General features: G+C 42.2%; 1 protein-coding gene across 1 annotated transcript in view; it reads left to right on the forward strand.

Annotated features, from left to right (window-relative positions):
• LOC108515307 (phospholipid-transporting ATPase IB) overlaps nt 1-18,495 on the forward strand; it is a 128,159-nt gene that overhangs the window by 3,349 nt on the left and 106,315 nt on the right. The gene's annotated exons all lie outside the window — the stretch shown is intronic.

The raw sequence follows: 18,495 nt of genomic DNA on the forward strand, positions 1-18,495 counted from the left end.
GNNCTCCTGACCTCGTGATCCGCCCGTCTCGGCCTCCCAAAGTGCTGGGATTACAGGCTTGAGCCACCGCGCCCGGCCTGTGCAGTTTCATTTGTACTGTTTTGAGAGAGGCAGAGTAAGTTGTGGATGTACAGTGGGTCAGTTAGGAATAAAGTAGGCAGTTACCAACTATTCTATTTAAAGCTTTATATAAGTATATAATTGAATTAGTTGAAATATGTTACAATTCATATAATTTCTGAGTTCATGGCTTATACTGTGAGCACAAGTTTTTGTGTGCACTGGATAGGGTCTAAGAAATTAAAATGTGGTCCGTGATGTTTTTTAAAATGGCCTTTGAGTGTTTGGTTCACCTTGACGGTTTGTTTAAATAGGAATTACTAATGGTTATCAGTGACTTGTAGTTTTTTAAAAAATTGATTATAGGCCAAGTGCAATGGCTAACCTGTAATCCCAGCAGTTTGGGAGGCCAAGATGGGTGGATCACTTGAGGCTAGGAATTTGAGATCAGCCTGGCCAACATGGGAGAGCCCCATCTCTACCAAAAATACAAAAATTAGCTGGGTGTGGTGGTGCATGCCTATAGTCCCCAGCTATTTGAGAGGCTGCGGCACAAGAATCACTTGAATCCAGGAGGCGGAGATTGCAATGAGGCAAAATCACACCACTGCACTCTGGCCTGGGCGACAGAGCAAGACTCCGTCTCAAACAAACAAACAAACAAACAAAAATGATTATAAAGCTTCTTAGCATTATGGTGTAAGGATTTTAGAAAATGTCGAGCCATGTTATTTTAGCACTTTAATGTTACTGAACTCAAGTTAGGCCTTTTATCTTGGCCATGAATGTTTGCTAAAAGTTAGTAAAGCTATTCAAAGGAATATTTTTATAAAAGAATAAAGGATTTCTTTTTTAATACAATTTTTCTGGAGAAAAGGTTAATGGTTTTCTTAGAGGCAGGGGCACGGAGAGTTTATCCCAGTTCGCTTGCCCCTAAATTGAGCTCTTTGAAAAGACAGGACCACATGGGATAGATGAGGCTCAGGCTAGTCTGCGGACTCAGGGCTGTCTGACTTACCTGAATGTTGTACCCTCTGGCAGGCCTGTCCTCGCTGGAACAGAGTTCTCTCCCCTACTTTCCTCAACCCTAAGCCTGTTTTGGTTTGAAACCCTCTGGATCATAGCAGTTGCTCTGCGCTTGCCTTTCTGGGCAGCTGGCGTTTGACTGGGAATGGGAGTTTGATGCAGAGAGAGGGAGGGCAGCGAGGGGCGACATGCTATCATTCAGGACAGGAATTCCATGGCCCAAGGTTACTGGAATGGAATTGATGTGACTTAAAAAAGAGGGTGGGTCTGGGGAAATGCCTAGAAAGCAGAAGTGAGATCCCCTCTGGGGTCCACTGTGGCCTTAGCACCCCCAGGGGAATGCACTACATGAGAACTCCAAATTCTGGCCAATTCCTTGAATTTTTGGGAGGGACTGTGCCAAGTATGTAGATGTGTCACCAAACCTTGTTCTTGTTCTTGACACTGAAAGTAGCACCAGTGTTTGATCCGAAGCCTGTGGTAGGTTTATTAAGTTTTTCATTATTGAAGCCAATACATTCAGATGATGGAGAATGATGAAGTAGTCTTTTTCTACTAGGGATTGATTTTCTAGGACCTTAACTATGAGAACAATAACTTTCCTCATCCTCTAGAAGTGAATAGTAATTAATGGGATTCAATGTTTATATACATATGTAGGATTATGTATGTGTCCACCTAACAAGATCTCCTTTTCCTGAAGTGTACAATCATATCTCCTTTCAAATGTTTTAAAGGTTTTAGTGCATAATTCAGCCATCTAAAGTATACAGTTCAGTGATTTTTAATATATTCACAGAGTTGTGCAACTATCATCACAGTCAATTTTGGAACATTTTTATCACCTCCAAAAGAAATATTATACTCTAGCTATCATCTCCCATCCCTTCCTCACCCCACCCCTAAGGAACCACAAATTTACTTTATATTTCTTTTTTTTTTTTTGAGATGGAGTCTCGCTCTGTCGCCCGGGCTGGAGTGCAGTGGCCGGATCTCAGCACACTGCAAGCTCTGCCTCCCGGGTTTACGCCATTCTCTGCCTCAGCCTCCCGAGTAGCTGGGACTACAGGCGCCCGTCACCTCGCCCGGCTAGTTTTTTGTATTTTTTAGTAGAGACGGGGTTTCACCATGTTAGCCAGGATGGTCTCGATCTCCTGACCTCGTGATCCGCCCGTCTCGGCCTCCCAAAGTGCTGGGAGTACAGGCTTGAGCCACCGCGCCTGGCCACTTTGTATTTCTATAGATTTCCCTGTACTGGACATTTTGTATAAATAGCATCATATCCTTTTAAGTTAAATATTAAATGCTTATGAAAGCTCACTATTTAGAGGAAACGGGTGTTGAATTTTTAATTTTATATATCTAAATTTTCAAAACGTTTAAAGTTAAAATTTTCCCCAGAAAATCTTGAAATAATGTACTGATCAAAGGAATGAGCAATACTTACGTCATCACTATCAGACATATGTAATCTTTCTATGTGATTATCAGCATGCCATTTGAAATAGTGAATTTCAAAGCCATAAGGCAGTTTTCTTCAGTATTCGAAATAAGGTCTTCAAAGCTAGTTAGGAATGTTTACAGTTACTCAGTTTTGAATGACTCATTCATTTCAGGTGGGCGTTTTAGCTAGCAAAAACTTAATTACAGTGATAACTCGAACTTTGTCAAGTTACTGCATTTCTTCAGGTTGGTTTGCCTTAAAGGAAAATTACTTCATATAAATTTTTGATAAATTTTCGTTGGCTTTGCCAAGGTAAATTTTAAATAGAGTATTACCTTTACAGAAAAAGGAATTGAGCACTGTGTGCTAGGTTGGCACAGTGTCATTGTTTATAATATTATGCTGAGATCCTAAGTCTTTTTTACCTTGTTTTTTGGTTGTTTTGTTTTAACTTATATTTTAGGTTCAGGGGTATGTGTGCAGGTTTGTTATACAGGCAAACTCATGTCACAGGGGTTTGTTGAACATATTATTTCATCACCCAGATACTAAGCCTAGTATTCAATAGTTGTTATTATTATTATTATTATTATTATTATTATTATTATCTGAGACAGAGTCTTACTCTCTTGCCCAGGCTGGAGTGCAGTGGTGCAATCTTGGCTCACTGCAACCTCTGCCTCCTGGGTTCGAGCCTTAGCCTCCTGAGTAACTGGGATTACAGGCATGTGCCACCATGCCTGGCTAATTTTTATATTTGTAGTAGAGACGGGGTTTCGCCATGTTCGCCAGGCTGGTCTCAAACTCCTGACCTCAGGTGATCCACCCGTCTTGGCCCCCCAAAGTGCTGGGATTACACGTGGGAGCCACTGTGCCCGGCCTCAATAGTTATTTTTTCGGCACCTCTTCCTTCTCCCACCCTCCACCCTCAAGTAGGCCTCCCTGTCTGTTTCCTTCCTTGTGGCCACGAGTTCTCATCATTTAGCTCCCTTTTGTAAGTGAGAACATGCGGTATTTGATTGATTATCTGTTCCTGTGTTAGTTTGCTAAGGATAATGATCTCCCCCTCAATCCACGTTCCTGCAAAAGACGTGATCTCATTCTTTTTTATGGCTGTGTAGTGGTCCATGGTGTATATGTACATTTTCTTTATCCAGTCTGTCATTGATGGACATTTAGGTTGATTCTATGTTGTTGCTGTTGTGAATAGTGCTGCAGTGAGCATTGGAGTCCATGTGCCTTTATGGTAGTAGGACTTATGTTCCTCTGGGTATATACCCAGTAATAGGATTGCTGGGTTGAATGGTAGTTCGGTTTTTAGCTCTTTGAAAAACCTCCAAACTGCTTTTCACGATAGTTGAACTAATTTACACTCTCACCAACAGTGTACAAGTGTTCCCTTTGCAATCTCACCAGCATGTGTTAGATTTTGGCTTTTTCAACAGCCATTCTGAGTGGTGTGAGATGGTATCTCATTGTGGTTTTGATTTGCATTTCTCTAATGTTCGGTGATCGTGAGCATTTTTTTTCGTATGTTTGTTGGCCGCATGTGTGTCTTCTTTAGAAAAGTGTCTGTTACATCCTTTGTGCACTTTTTAATGCTGTTGTTAGTGTTTTGTTCTTGTAAATTTGTTTCAGTTCCCTATAGATGCTGGATATTAGACCTCTGTCAGATGCATAGTTTGCATATATTTTCTCCCATTCTGTAGCTTGTCTGTTCACTCTGTTGATAGTTTATTTTGCTGTGCAGAAGCCCTTAAGTTTAATTAGATGGGATCATACTTCTAAAAGAATATTTTTGTCTTAAGGAATAAAAAGAACAAAATAATCTTCAATAACCAATTGGTCCATGAATAGTGGAGAGAGATTATATATGTGGTACTAGATTCAATGTCATTGAGTCCTGTGAGGATGAAGAATTCTCTAAATGTTTTAATGCTACAGAATTTATGTAGGATCTGGTCTTAATGCAAAAGCTGCTTATAGTTTAGCAAAGAAGCAATACCAGCATCCTAGTTAGAATCATAACTTCTTTTTTTTGAGATGGAGTCTCACTCTATTGGCCAGGCTACAGTGCAATGGCGTGAACTCCACTCACTGCAAACCTCTGCCTTCTGGGTTCAAGCGATTCTCCTGCCCCTCAGCCTCTCGAGTAGCTGGGATTACAGGCACCCACGACCACGGCCGGCTAATTTTTGCGTTTTTGGTAGAGAACGAGGGGTCACCATGTTGGCCAGGCTGGTCTCGAACTCCTGACCTCAAGTGATCCTCCTGCCCTTTCCTCCCAACGTTCTGGGATTACAGGCATGAGCCATGACACCTGGCAGAATCATAACTTTTTTTGAGTGATGTAAAGATCATTATCTTAAAAACCAGGTTTACATAATCTCTGGTTTGAGATTGCAGTTTATCAAGCTTGACAAAGGTAAAAGTATTCCTCATCAAGAGTAATTGCTGATGTTGAAATAGTCTCAATATTTTCCTTCTGGGTATGCTGCTTTTGGTTTAGAAGCAGATATACTTGGGTAATTTCCAAGCCAGGCACTGTATTTTCTGAACGTGAATGGCACCACAATCGTGAGTTCTTATTTTGGATGTACCAGCAGCAATTAATGCCACAGAAGAATCTTGTAATGAGAACTGTTACCAGCTTTACACCCCTGGACAAGTCTTTTGAGGAATCCTGCAGATGAAAATATTGGAATTGGGGGAGCTTTGGCGTGGTACATTCCAGGTAACCATTGAATGTGTGAGCTTTCTTGAAGCGTATTTTTAGCAACAGAAAAGCCTGTCAGCATTGGGCTAGTTTTATATTTGGTGTTTCTAAGGAAACAGCAAATGTCTGAGAGGACAGACTTTCATGGTGATTTCTTTATCAAGTTGACCCCTGTGTGGGTGGATAATGGAGCCCAGTTGGAATTTGACCAAAGAAACATCTGTGCCATTCCCACTGTTTAAAATAGGTAAAGGCATTTGGTTTGAGAATTTTGGCCAGTAATTTATTTCCCCTCTCTCCTCTTCCCAAATTCTGTTAACTCTTATTGTCTGCTGTGAACTTGGGAGCATTTATGATTCTTGATTAAAAAGAATTAAGCATCAGGATTTGTGAGACAAATTAAAATTCAACCAGAATCGGAAGAGACCCAAGACATGTCAGGTAGTACTGTGTGGGTCCCTGAATTGGATTCTGGAACAGAAAAGATACATTGGTGGAAAAACTGGTGAATCTTGAATTAAGTCTGTAATTAGTTTAGCATTGTGCCAGTGTTACTTTCTTAGTTTTGATAATTGTGCTATGGTGATGGGTGATGTAAGATGCGAACATTGTGGGGAAACTGGGCGAAGGATAGATTTCAGCTCTATTATTTTTGCAACTCTTCTACAAGTATACAATTTTCAGCCAGGTGTGGTGGCTCACACCTGCAATCCCAGCACTTTGGGAGGCTGAGGTGGGCAGATCAACTGAGGTCAGGAGTTCGAGACCAGCCTGGCCCACATGGTGAAACCCCATCTCTACTAAAAATACAGAAATTAGCCAGGCGCAGTGGCAGGCACCTGTAATCCCAGCTACTCAGGAGGCTGAGGCTGGAGAATCGCCTGAACCCAGGAGGCGGAGGTTGCAGTGAGCAGAGATCGCACCATTGCACTCCAGCCTAGGTGACAAGAGTGAAACTCCATCTCAAAAAAGAAAAAAAGTGTACAATTTTCTCAAAACTAAACAAATCTTAAAATCAACTAGAAATGCTAAACTCTTGTTTTTCTGTTGAATACTTTGGTAAATGTTTGGGTCTTTAATTGGAAACAGACACGATTTTGAAGGGAAGATGGTCAGACAGAAAAAGGATCAATATCTTCCTATGTTTGTTGTGATGAGTAGATGGGAAAACCCTTGCTCTCTGGGCATCAGAGAACTTTCCCTATGCTCACAAACAGCACCAAGAGTTTGCCTAATGTCTGATCTAGTTGCTTAAGTTGAAAAACTAGGTAGCAAAGTAGACTGCTCTGTTTCTGCTCAGTTTAGTCATGTGAGCTTCTGTGTCGTTATCCAGAAAGTTGCATCTAAGTGTTTGTTCTACTACTTCTGGCTGAGTCACTCAACAGACAGCAAAAGCTGACTCAGAAATGCTAATCAGCAACCCTTTCAAGAGGGACAATGCTTAGAGAGAACAAAAGGAGAGGTCTGACCATTGTGGGGATGTAGGGATGTTTAACAAAGAAGTTTCCTGAAATCCATGAGGTTGGGTTTGGTCATTCAAATGCTGACCCATTCTTTTCTCTTAAATGAAAGCCAGCTCTTCAAAACTGAAATCATACGTTTTTAGCTGGCACTATTTTATATTAGATGTCATTAAAAATGATTTCGGGCTGATTTTGGGATGGCGTTAGTCATTCTGATGGATTATTCTAGGCATATTCAGTATACGTATAACATATACCATCACTTGAAAGACTTTTTTTGGAGACCATTGACAGGTTTCAGCTTAGAAAAGACTTCAGCTTGAGAGTGGACCTAACTCTCATGTAAGTTCTCTGTCTATATCAGTGGTCTCCAAAACTTTTTCATTGGATGTCCCATTTGTACATATTTTTTTTTTTTTTTTTTTTTGAGACAGAGTCTTGCTCTGTCACCAGGCTGGAATGTAGTGGTGCGATCTCGGCTCACTGCAACCTCTGCCTCTTGGGTTCAAGTGATTCCCCTGCCTCAGCCTCCCAAGTAGCTGGGACTACAGGTGCGTGCCACCATGCCTGGCTAATTTTTTGTATTTTATTAGAGATGGGGTTTCACCATTTTGGCCAGGATGGTCTCGATCTCCGGACCCCGTGATCCACCCTCCTCGGCCTCCCAAAGTGCTGGGATTACAGGCCTCAGCCACCGCACCCGGCCTGTAAAATTTTTTAGGATGAACCTTTGATATTTATATTTTATATTTAAAACACTCGTATACATGAAGACCCAGTATGTATTTACCAAGATTCTCTGTTAAGAATTGTGGATGTAAATACATATTGTTCACAGTCTTCTCTATTATTTTGAATGTTTTTGGCCGATTTGTCAGATTTAATTAAATTACCCTAATGTTTAACCTAGTAAAATGGTTTTAAAGAGCTTTTACTAGGAATGTAGGTGTCAATTCTGCTGCTTTTTATTTTCTTGTAATTGCATTATTAATAAGTATCATTTCCAATTTGTGGTTTTGTTGCATGACTCTTAAGCCATTTGTTCTTTTGTGAGGGTTAATTTAGTTTACATTAGATAAAGTGATGCATGACTCCACCTAGCTGGGGCCTGAAATGTGTAGTAGTAAGGAGAGAGACAGACAAGAGGGTGCCACTGTTGTCCCTGTATTAGCTCAGGCTGCCATAGCAAAATACATAGACTGGGGAGCGTAAGCAGGCGTTGGTCTTCTCATAATTCTAGAGGCTGGAAGTCCAAGATCCGGGTGCCAGCATGATCCGGTTCTGGTGAGGGCTCTCTCCTAGCTTGCAGATAGCTGCCTTCTTGCTGTGTCCTCCCAGAACAGAGAGAGTGAGCAAGAGCAAGAGTGAGGGAGAGACAGTCTCTAGTAAGGGCACTAATCCCATCTTGAGGGTCCCACCCTCGTGACCTCATCTAATCCTAATTATCTCCAAAAGGGCCCAACAATAGGATCGCATCACACTGGGGGTTAGGGCTTCAACATATGAATTTTAGGAAGGACACAGTTTAGTCCATAGCACCACTTACCCTTCCCATTTAAGGAGGTTCCTCTCCAGCCACATTACATAGTATCATGTTGGGACACCAATGTCAGTGCATTTAATAAGTGTTCCTGAAGCTTATTTTTTGAAGGTATATATAGATATAAGCTCTGATAGTGTCTTCCCAAACCCCACTTGGGAGCCACCTGCTTTAGATTCAGCTGATTAGGGCCCTCCTTCCTTAGAGGAAAGTCATCTGGTCAGACCCAGTCTGACTTTTACTTTAGGCCCCAGGAACTCTGCGACTGATTATAAGTCTTGTTCCTTAAGTACCATTCGTAATCCTACATTTGGTATATGTGAGGTAAGCATTGCAGTCCCTCTCTGTCAATAACTGGGGGTGTGTGGTTAGTGGCAGCACTGCAGGGGTGGGAAAGTAGAAGAATGGGGCAAAGCTGCTGGTAGAGAGCAATGAACTGGGCCTGAAAGATGAGTAGGAGTCAGCCTGGAAACTTGGGTGGGGCTTGGTGGGGAGGGCAGGCCAGACATGGGGAACCCCACGTGCAGAGGTGCAGAAGAGTGTAATGGCCATGTGTGTCTTCCTGGAAAAGATGTGGAAGAAGAAGGTGATGTGGTTTGGCTCTATGTCCCCACCCAAATCTCGTATTGAATTGTAACTCCCATATTTCCCGTGTGTTGTGGGAGGGACCTGGTGGGAGATGACTGAATCATTGAAGTAGAATAATGTCATAGCTTGTAGCATGGTGAGAATTCGATGAGAACAGCTGGGCACAGTGGCTCACGCCTCTAATCCCAGCACTTTGGGAGGCCAAGGCAGAAAGATTGTTTGAGGTCAGGAATTTGAAACCAGCCTGGGCAACTTAGTGAGACCCTATCTCTACAAGAAAAAAATAATTAGATGAGAATGTACCTATTTAAGGCCGCACTGTGTAAGAGCTCACAGACTCACTCACACAGAGTTGCTCATTGCCACCAGTTACCTGGTGATGACGAATGTTGTTCTTCTTTGCCGCTCATTTTGCTCTCTAATTCGTTGATAACCAAAACAATCAATTATAAGCTGTAACTCAGGGAAAAGGGAAGTGGACTTGCGTATTACTCTGCCCAAGAGTTATACGTTGCCAAGAGGAGAAATATGCAGGCTGAAGAATCACAAAGTACGTTTTGGGCATTAGGGTCTTTTGTACGTATATATTTTCTAGCCTGTAACTGCTAGGAACAAGCAGGCTGGACTGCGAGCGTAAGGCAAATCTAAAATGTGTTTGAGTCTGCATGTGTGGATTGGTGTGGAATCAAGAAACTGGCTTCTCCTTTTGGTGTCGTGAAAGAACACAGTTGCATATAAATTCACATTAAATTCACTGACACCTCCTCCCGCAAACAAACACCAAGATGCTTTATCATAGAATAGTTAAGACCTTAAACTTGGTCCACACGTATGACTAGAGTTTTATTGAATTGCGACTCTAAAGTCTGCATCTGTGTCTTTCTACCCTCCCTCCTTTTTTCCCTTCCATCTTGTTTGGGACCACCAACTTTTTGACTCTGTGGGGCTCTGCTTTGAATATCTCTGAGGAACTTGGCACTGTGCATAGTATGGCAACTGAATACTTAGTTGTAGATTCAATGACATAAAGGAATATTATTTTTTTTTAAATTTTTTCTTTTTTTGAGACAGAGTCTCGCTCTGTTGCCCAGGCTGGAGTGCGGGGGTACAATCTTGGCTCACTGCAACCTCCTGCTCCCGGGTTCAGGTGATTCTCCTGCCTCAGCTTCCTGAGTAGCTGGGACTACAGGTGCCCACCAGCAGGCCCTGCTAATTTTTTTTGTATTTTTAGTAGAGATGGGATTTCACTATGTTGGCCAGGCTAGTCTCGAACTCCTGACCTCAAGTCATCCGCCTGCCTCAGCTTCCCAAAGTGTTGGGATTACAAGCTTGAGCCACCGCACCCGGCAGGAATATTCTTTAAATTATTGAATAAAAGATATGACTCTTCTGTTTTGATCCCAGTGAAAGGTGGAAGTTTTGAAAGTATTGCTGTCTAGCATATGAAACATGTTACCAAGCTTGACAGTTTAAAAATAGAGCTCTGTATTTTAAAACAGTAAGGCCATTTGCTGAGTAGTATCACAATTGTTTCTCTAGTACTCAGCCTTGTTAAAACTGCCTCATACTCGTTTTTAATGTTACCTTTACAAATTAGATTCGTTAATGGTTCTAACGTCGATGTACCAGAGTAAATTGAATGATTTCACATAATGAAGATGCCGTGGTGAGGGCAGAAACATGAACTTCTCTCAGTATCACTGTTTTGACTGCCAACTGTCATGCAGTTTCAACACTACACCTATTTTAACAAAGTTTTTTTCACTGTGTAAGATTAGACATAGCAGAGGAAGTAATTTTAAGTACAGGATAGTGCATGTGTGTGTGTGTGTTGGGGAGGTACCACCATTATTCTCTGTACATGGGTTAGTCCTATTTGTAAGCCAAACATTGTGGACACTGGAAGGTCAAAAAACTCCAAGACAGAAAATAACATAAGGGAAGATTTCTTCTCATACTTTTACCAACCTCCTTCCACTGCTTTATGTAAATGTGTGCACACATAGGCACATGCCATATCTTTCAACCCTTATAATTCACCGGGCCTACACATGAACATCTGTCTTCCTGAGGGACACACCGGTTCACCTGGAAATCATTCTGGTCCACAGTGAGTTAGTGGTGAACGTTCTTCCCCTGCATCGAGGCTTCCTGTGAATCCCAGACGGTGGTTCTAGACTGTGGCCGACACACAAGCGGCAGTGGACCCATAACAACTGCAAACATGTTTAATCACTGTAACAAAACGTTAGTCCTCACATCATATTTGAGTTAGTATTGAACTGTCAGGAATTTAGTAGTTCTCTTCATGTTTAGTTTGGTAGTCACAGACCCATTTATAGAGGTGACTCTTCAGGGCTGTCCCAGGGAGCATGTGTGGCCTCCTCATGTGTTGTTGGGTCTTCCGTTACATCATTGGGAAAAAGTGAGTTTTCTTATTCCACCAATTGACAACATTGCTCCTATACTCAACAAAAATTTAAATGAGGGTTGGAAAAGCTTTCAATTTTTTTGCCCCTAAAATTGTACCCCCAAACTCCAAAACTCCATGTTAGTATGTACGAAGTCTGAGGAAATGCTGAGAAAGCTGGAGACTATCTGTTACCTGCTGACGGTCTTTTCATGTGTCTAGTTCACCTTCTGAGGTCCTTCTATGTCTAGTTTTATGGTCCCTTTGCTAGTATTTTCTATGGAGGGTTGATGGGTGCAATGTGCAATGCAGTATTCCAAACTTTTTTTTTTTTTTATCATGTGTCATACACTTAAGTAGACAAGAAGCTATTTTCAATTCAGTACTGGTGTTTGCTACAGAGTTAACTATATTTTTTATAGAAATCAACCTGTTATATTTATAAAGATTTTAGAATAGTAGATTATAAGAAAGTTAACTGACTTGGATTTTAAACCGTAGTACTTTTTATATAAATAGTTTACAGATACTGATTGGGATATAAACCCAGGCATTCGAGCCGGCAACAGCTACCCTCTTTGGGTCCTCTCCCTTTGTATGGGAGTTCTGTTTTCACTCTTATTAAATCTTGCAACTGCAAAAAAAAAAAAAAAAAAAGATATTGATTTAGCATTCTTCACAGCCAAGTATGTTTTCTTATATATCCTGAAGATAGATTGATTATGCATCATTTTTTTGAACTATTGTGTTAAGGGGCATGAATTATTTTGATATTTTGAGATACTACCATTAGAAAAAATGAAGGCAGTCAGAATATGTAGCCCTTTAAAAGAAACTTATGTGCTGCTTACTTCCTGAAATACATGGAATGTTTTAAAATTAGGACAGCATCAACATGGCTCCACATATGCCCATGGAATAATTGTTAAAATATAACAAATAGAGGCTGGGCGTGGTAGCTCACACCTGTAATCCCAGCACTTTGGGAGGCTGAGGCAGGTGGTTCACCTGAGCTCAGAATTTTGAGACCAGCCTGGGGCAATATCATGAAGCTCCATCTCTGCCAAAAGTACAAAAAATTAGCTGAGCATGGTGTTGCATGTCTGTGGTCCCAGCTACTCGGGAATCTGAGGTGGATGATTGCTTGAGCCTGGGAGGTAGAGGTTAAAGTGAGCTGAGACTGCACCACTGCACTCCAGCCTGTGTGAGGGACCAAGACCCTGTCTCAATTAAAAATATTAGTAGTAACAATATAACAAATAGAGCTGTGGTTGAGTTCTGTAGAAGTGACGAGCTATGTAGTAACTTCTAAGATGTATTATCTGCTTAGTAAGACCTGAAAGACAGTCTCTGACTAAAAAGGTGAATTGTTTTGTAAAACGTTTTTGCCAAGGTTTATGTTCTCCATAAAATTCTCAAATACAATTTTGTGGAGTCTTTGCAGAATGATGTCAGTGCTAGTATTTACTTTTGCTTTCCAGTTCTCGTTCTTGGCATGTTTGTATTCCACAGGCTGTCACGTGCCTCTCATTTTCTGTTTTGTGCATATAAAGGTAACTTGGTTAGCAAATCCATGATATATAGATCGGGTATTTTATTTTTAGCCTTACATTGCATAAGAAAAATCTAGGTTCATTTGGTCTGGGGCGGGCTCTGATTTCTGTTTGCAGCCAGCACTCCTAGTGATTTTGTTGAAGGTGGTCCTCATTTGCTGTCACCCTTATGTGATGATAGTTCATAGGAATTTTGTGAAGGTTAAATGAGTTAATATGCATAAGGCACTTAAAACAGCACCTTACTGAGTGCTTTATAAATTCTGCTATTGCTGTCGTTTGCATTTTAGATAGTGTGTTTGACAATAACTCTCCCACCAATTTTGGAATGTACCACTTGAGTTTTACAAAAAAACCAGGTTTTGACTTGCATTAGTAGAGATTAAAAGGTAAGGTGCATATTGAATAGGATGAATGTGTTTCAGGAACAAACTAGAAATGTTTCCTTTTTGCACTAACCTGATTTTGAAGATTAATTCTAGTTTGCCTGACGTTATCATGGAGAACTTTAAATTATTAAACATGTGATGGAAAAAACTTGCAGTGTAATCTTTCTCTCTTTCTTTTTTGTTTTTGTAATAGCCAGAGTGGGAGGGTAATTAGCTATAGTATAAGAAACAAAAGATAACAGGTACGGAAGTCTTGGCTCTACCAGGGACCAATTGAATGACCTTAGGTCAAGTCCATGATTTCGCTGAGCCTGACTTTCCTTGTTTGTTTGATGGAAACGCACTTCCCTAGAAAGCATGTCAGGAAGCTAAATGAGATTTCAGTTGCAAGAATGCCTAGAACACAGTACAGTGACCGTAAATATCGTATATCCCACCCTGTTTGACAGGTTGGATAGGCTTGTTGTTCTTTTTTCTTTCTTTTTTCTCTTTATTGTGGTAAAATACACATAACATGAAATTTGTCTTCTTTATTATATTTAAGTATACAATTCAGTAGTGTTAAGGATATTCACACTGGTGTGCAACCAATCTCCAGGAAGCTTCTCATCTTGCAAAACTGAAACTCTGTCCCTGTTAAACAACTCCCTGTTCCTCCTCCCCCTGCCCCTGACAATCACTGTTCTACTTTCTATCCCTGTGTATTTGACTTCTCCAGGTCCCTCATGTAATAGTCTTATTGCTCGTTGACATAGTAATTAAAACTTTATCATTACAAGGAGTCTTGACTGGGCATGGTGGCTCATGCCTGTAATCCCAGCACTTTGAGAGGGTGAGGTGGGAGGACTGCTTGAGCTCAGGAGTTCGCGACCAGCCTGGGCAACATGGCAAAACCCTGTCTCTATGAAAAATACAAAAATTAGCCGGGTGTGGTGGCATGTGCCTGTAGTCCCAGCTACTTGGGAGGTGGAAGTTGCAGTGAACCAAAATCATGCCACTGCACTCCAGCCTGGGCATCAGAGCCACACCCGTCTCAAAAAGAGAAAAACCAAAAGGAGTCTTAGTACTCTATCACATGGTCATTTTTGGAGGTGTTTTGTCCTTTTCTATGCTTTATCTCATGTCTTGCTGTGTACCACAGTAAGAACCACTTTTAAAAAATAGGTATAAATGTTTAATGGAAATTCAGATGAGTCCCCCACCCCCAACCCCCCATTTCTGCTGTCTGGTTGACTTTACCATTCGCGTCTTTCCCTGACGACCCTGGCTAGGTTGGGATACACCAGGACCAGGGTGCAGAGTCGTAGTGCCCAGGAGGACGCTTGGTGGGGTGGGTGCAGATTTTAAACCAGATCTGCTTTTTTGTCGAGTGGATCATTTTCATGGCACTGGTGCTGGTTCAGTCTCTGGTGTCTCTACCTGTGACAGGGTTTCCCTTTCATCTTCCCGATTGCTGGTGGTTATCGTTCTAAAACAGCCAAGGCACTGTGATTCTCCCTGTTGAGGGACCGCTACTTCTCTTTTGTCTCCAGTAAGATACACAAGGTCACTCTGGTTCTGTTCCCGGCTTACCGCACCATCTCCCCAGGCTCCTCTTCCTGTGTCTGGCTGCAGCCTTTAATCACGGCACATTCCCTGGAACACTATCATCTAACCTACTCAAGTTCGTCCTCCTGGAGGGCCCTGTCTTTTCAGGCTCAGGTCGCAGCTCTGTGAGCAGTATTTTCTTCCTCGTCCTGCATCTCCACCGTTTGCAGGCGGAGGCGGCCCCTCCGTGCCGCAGCATCTCTCAGACTCTTTTGCTCTGGAACTTAGCATGCTGCACCACATCTATTTTTATCCATCTCTGACTCTCCTGCTCTGCTGTGTCATCCTTGATGACAAAATCTGTCTGTTTCCCCTCGCATCCTCCCCAGCATGGCGCACACTTCCTGCCAGTGGGAAGTGGGAAACCTTTGCTGCAGGACTGCGCTCTGCAAGGGAAGGTCAGAATTGAACAGAAAATGGGAATTGGCTTAACGTGTTGTTCTCAGATATCCCTTCACACTTAACTGCTTATTGAACAAAGTAGAACCCCCATGGTGACGTGCAGTTACTTATGCCTCGGAAATTGATGTATTGTGTAGTGTTGATGTTGTACTGTCATCTATAAACTAAAAGGGGGCTGCCGAGTTAAATGCTTTTAATGCCAATTTCTTCAGACATGGCAGATGGATGTCTACCCTCAAATGGAGGTACATTTGGGATTTAATGTGACAGCTGGCATCCTTAGTCATTTATGTTGGTCAAGGTTTAAAACTTGTGTGTTCAACGAATTTATTTGTAGTAGCTGGTGTATACTGTCTTGGTGCTCGGAGTTACAGTGCAGTGGTGGAAAATCGAGGACTCTGCCTGCGAGGTTGCTCCTTCGCTTTTCGAGTATATTTGAGTAAGGGAAGTGTGGTAGAGAACACACATGTTGAACGATCCATTTCCATGGCTAAGTTCGTGGCCCCTTTTTCCTCCCTGCTCTCTGGCTCATGCCCTTCGCCTCTTAAAGAAGAGTTAAGGGGCCGGGCGCGGTGGCTAACTTTGGGAGGCTGAGACGGGCGGATCACGAGGTCAGGAGATCGAGACCATCCTGGCGAACACGGTGAAACCCCGTCTCTACTAAAATAAAAAAATAAAATAAAATTAACCAGGAGTGGCGGTGGGCGCCTGTAGTCCCAGCTACTCGGGAGGCTGAGGCAGGAGAATGGCGTGAACCAGGGAGGCGGAGCTTGCAGTGAGCTGAGATCCGGCCACTGCATTCCAGCCTGGGCCACAGAGCGAGACTCCGTCTCAAAAAAAAAAAAAAAAAAAAAAAAAAAAAAAGAGTTACGGGAGAGAAACTCCTAGTAGTCTCCGGGCCTGTTTTTCCTGAGCCATAAGGCAGGTGCTTCACTCTTCACAGGGCTGCCCCCGTATAGCTTTAATTCCCACAGCACTTTCCTTAGAAGCTCTCCTCGCAGAGCACAGCATGGCCGGGCCAGGAGCCGGGGCTCCCACGCCTGAGGCTGCAGTCCTCCAGGGGCCTCAGATGTGAGGCAGAGCCAGTCCCAGCTGGCAGCTCCATGGCACAGATGAGGAAACACACCAGAAAGAGTTAGGTAACTTGCCTGAGTTCCTCCAGTCAGTGAGCACCAAAGGCTGTGTGGGGTGCAGGGGGGAGTGATCTGCCTGAGGTACAGGCAATCAGAAGGTACACGCAATAAAACCCCCTAAAAGTCCATCCGCTTTTAATTATCCCCATGTACCAGCAGTAACATTCTCCTCCCTGCAAAAGCCTTCATTTGGACTAAGTTCTAAATAATTGCTGTTTTTTTTTTTTTTTTTTTTTTCTTCAGAGAGGAGGTCTTACTCTGTGGGCCAGGCTGGAGTGCAGTGGTACAATCATAGTTCATTACAGCCTTGAATTCTCCCACCTCAGCCTCACAAGTATCTGGGAATATAGGCACACGTCACCATGTGTGACTAATTAAAAAAAAATTTAGAGACAGGGTCTTGCTGTGTTGCTGTGTTGCTGTGTTGCCCAGGCTGGTCTCAAACTCCTGCCCCTAAGTGATCCTCTCACCTCAGCCTCCCAAGTTGCTGGGATTACAGTCACAAGCCTGGCTAGTTTTAAAGATTTCACATACATATATAGCATATATAGTATATACATATGTAAAATATACACATATTTTCTTCAATGTAGCACATATTTATTTTATTTACTTTTTCTTTTTTCTTAAGCGCTGTCGGACTTGATTTATTTCTTTTAAGTGACCATTATATTCTACATGGAAATCCATTGGGAGCACTCCCAGTTAACCCTCTGTCTCCAGCGCCTGTAACCAACTGAACTGTACATGTGCATTTTGAGAGCAAGGTCCTAAGAGTTAGGACAGGTCCGGAGTTCCCTTTGGACACAGTGCTCTCCAGGAGCCCCATGGTGCTACGTATTCCTGAGTTAGTTAGTTAGTTAGTTTATGTACTTATTTATGATTATTTTGTAGAGATGGGGGTCTCGCTGTGTTGCCCAGGCTGGTCTTGAACTCCTGGCCTCAAGTGATCCTTCTAGCAGAGACTCTCAAAGTGCTGGGATTACAAGTGTGAGCCACCATGCCCAGCACCTGAGTTTAAACAGTAGCTATGAAATAGTGACAGCACAGTGTTTATAAACACTAAGAAAGTAGAACTTGAGTTACTTCAATTCTGTCATTTTATGTGACCACATGGGGGTTTTTACATCTAACATTTAAGGCAGCAAAACAGAATATGAACTGCAGGGTATGTTATTTTGTTTGGTAAGCGCATATTTTAGTCTGGTACATTTTTTCTAGATTCTTACAATTGAAATTCATTCATGATTATTCATTGTTTTAAAATTGAAGACCAAGTCAAGAAAAGAAAATGTGACATTAGTGGTATGACTTAGTAGGTGTTTATACCTTTGACAGAGCATTGGTTTTGTTAGATTTCATATATTAGTTACTTGCCAGTTAATGACATAAATATTGTATCAGTCTGTAACCAAAGGATCAAAGTTTGAGTTGCTACATAGATATAAAAACCATTGAATAAATACTTGTGCTTTTTTCTCTGTTTTGGACTATAAAATTTTATGATTTTATTTACTGGCATGATTAGATGCAGTTTTGTTTTTTTGTTTTTGAGACGGAGTCTCACTCTGTTGCCCAGGCTGGAGTGCAATGGTGAATGGTGCGACTTCGGCTCACTGCAACCTCTGCCTCCTGGGTTCAAGTGATTCTCCTGCCTCGGCCTCCTGAGTAACTGGGATTACAGGCACCTGCCACCATGCCCAGATAATTTTTGTATTTTTGTAGAGGTGGGGTTTCACCATGTTGGCTAGTCTGGTCTTGAACTCCTGACTTCAGGTGATCCACCCTCCTGGGCCTCCCAAAGTGCTGGGATTACAGGGGTGAGCCACCGCGCCCGGCCTAGATGCAAGTTTAATAAAGACTATTTTTGCTGTTTGTTTCTTTGTTGGTCAATTTTATGTTCTTTATGGTTATCACTGGAAGAAATTTTGCCATATAGAGAAGGGAATTGCTTACGAAAAAAAATTCTCTTGGTGTCAAACACACTGGGGACATTACTGCCCTCAGCCATCATCACAAGAAGCCCAGCCTTGACCTGGTCTGGACCCTCCCACTGTTCCTAACCTTTGAGTGCAGCTCCTCCCATCCCATGCAATCATGTTTCTGTAGATGTAGCACTGTATCTTACAAGCCCTCAGTTTCCTCCTGTGTGAAGGGAAGGGCTTGAGTGAGAGTTTTCAAGGT

Source organism: Rhinopithecus bieti, unplaced genomic scaffold (genome assembly GCF_001698545.2).
Source record: "Rhinopithecus bieti isolate Rb0 unplaced genomic scaffold, ASM169854v2 scaffold_2247, whole genome shotgun sequence".
In the NCBI taxonomy this organism is placed as follows: domain Eukaryota; kingdom Metazoa; phylum Chordata; class Mammalia; order Primates; family Cercopithecidae; genus Rhinopithecus; species Rhinopithecus bieti.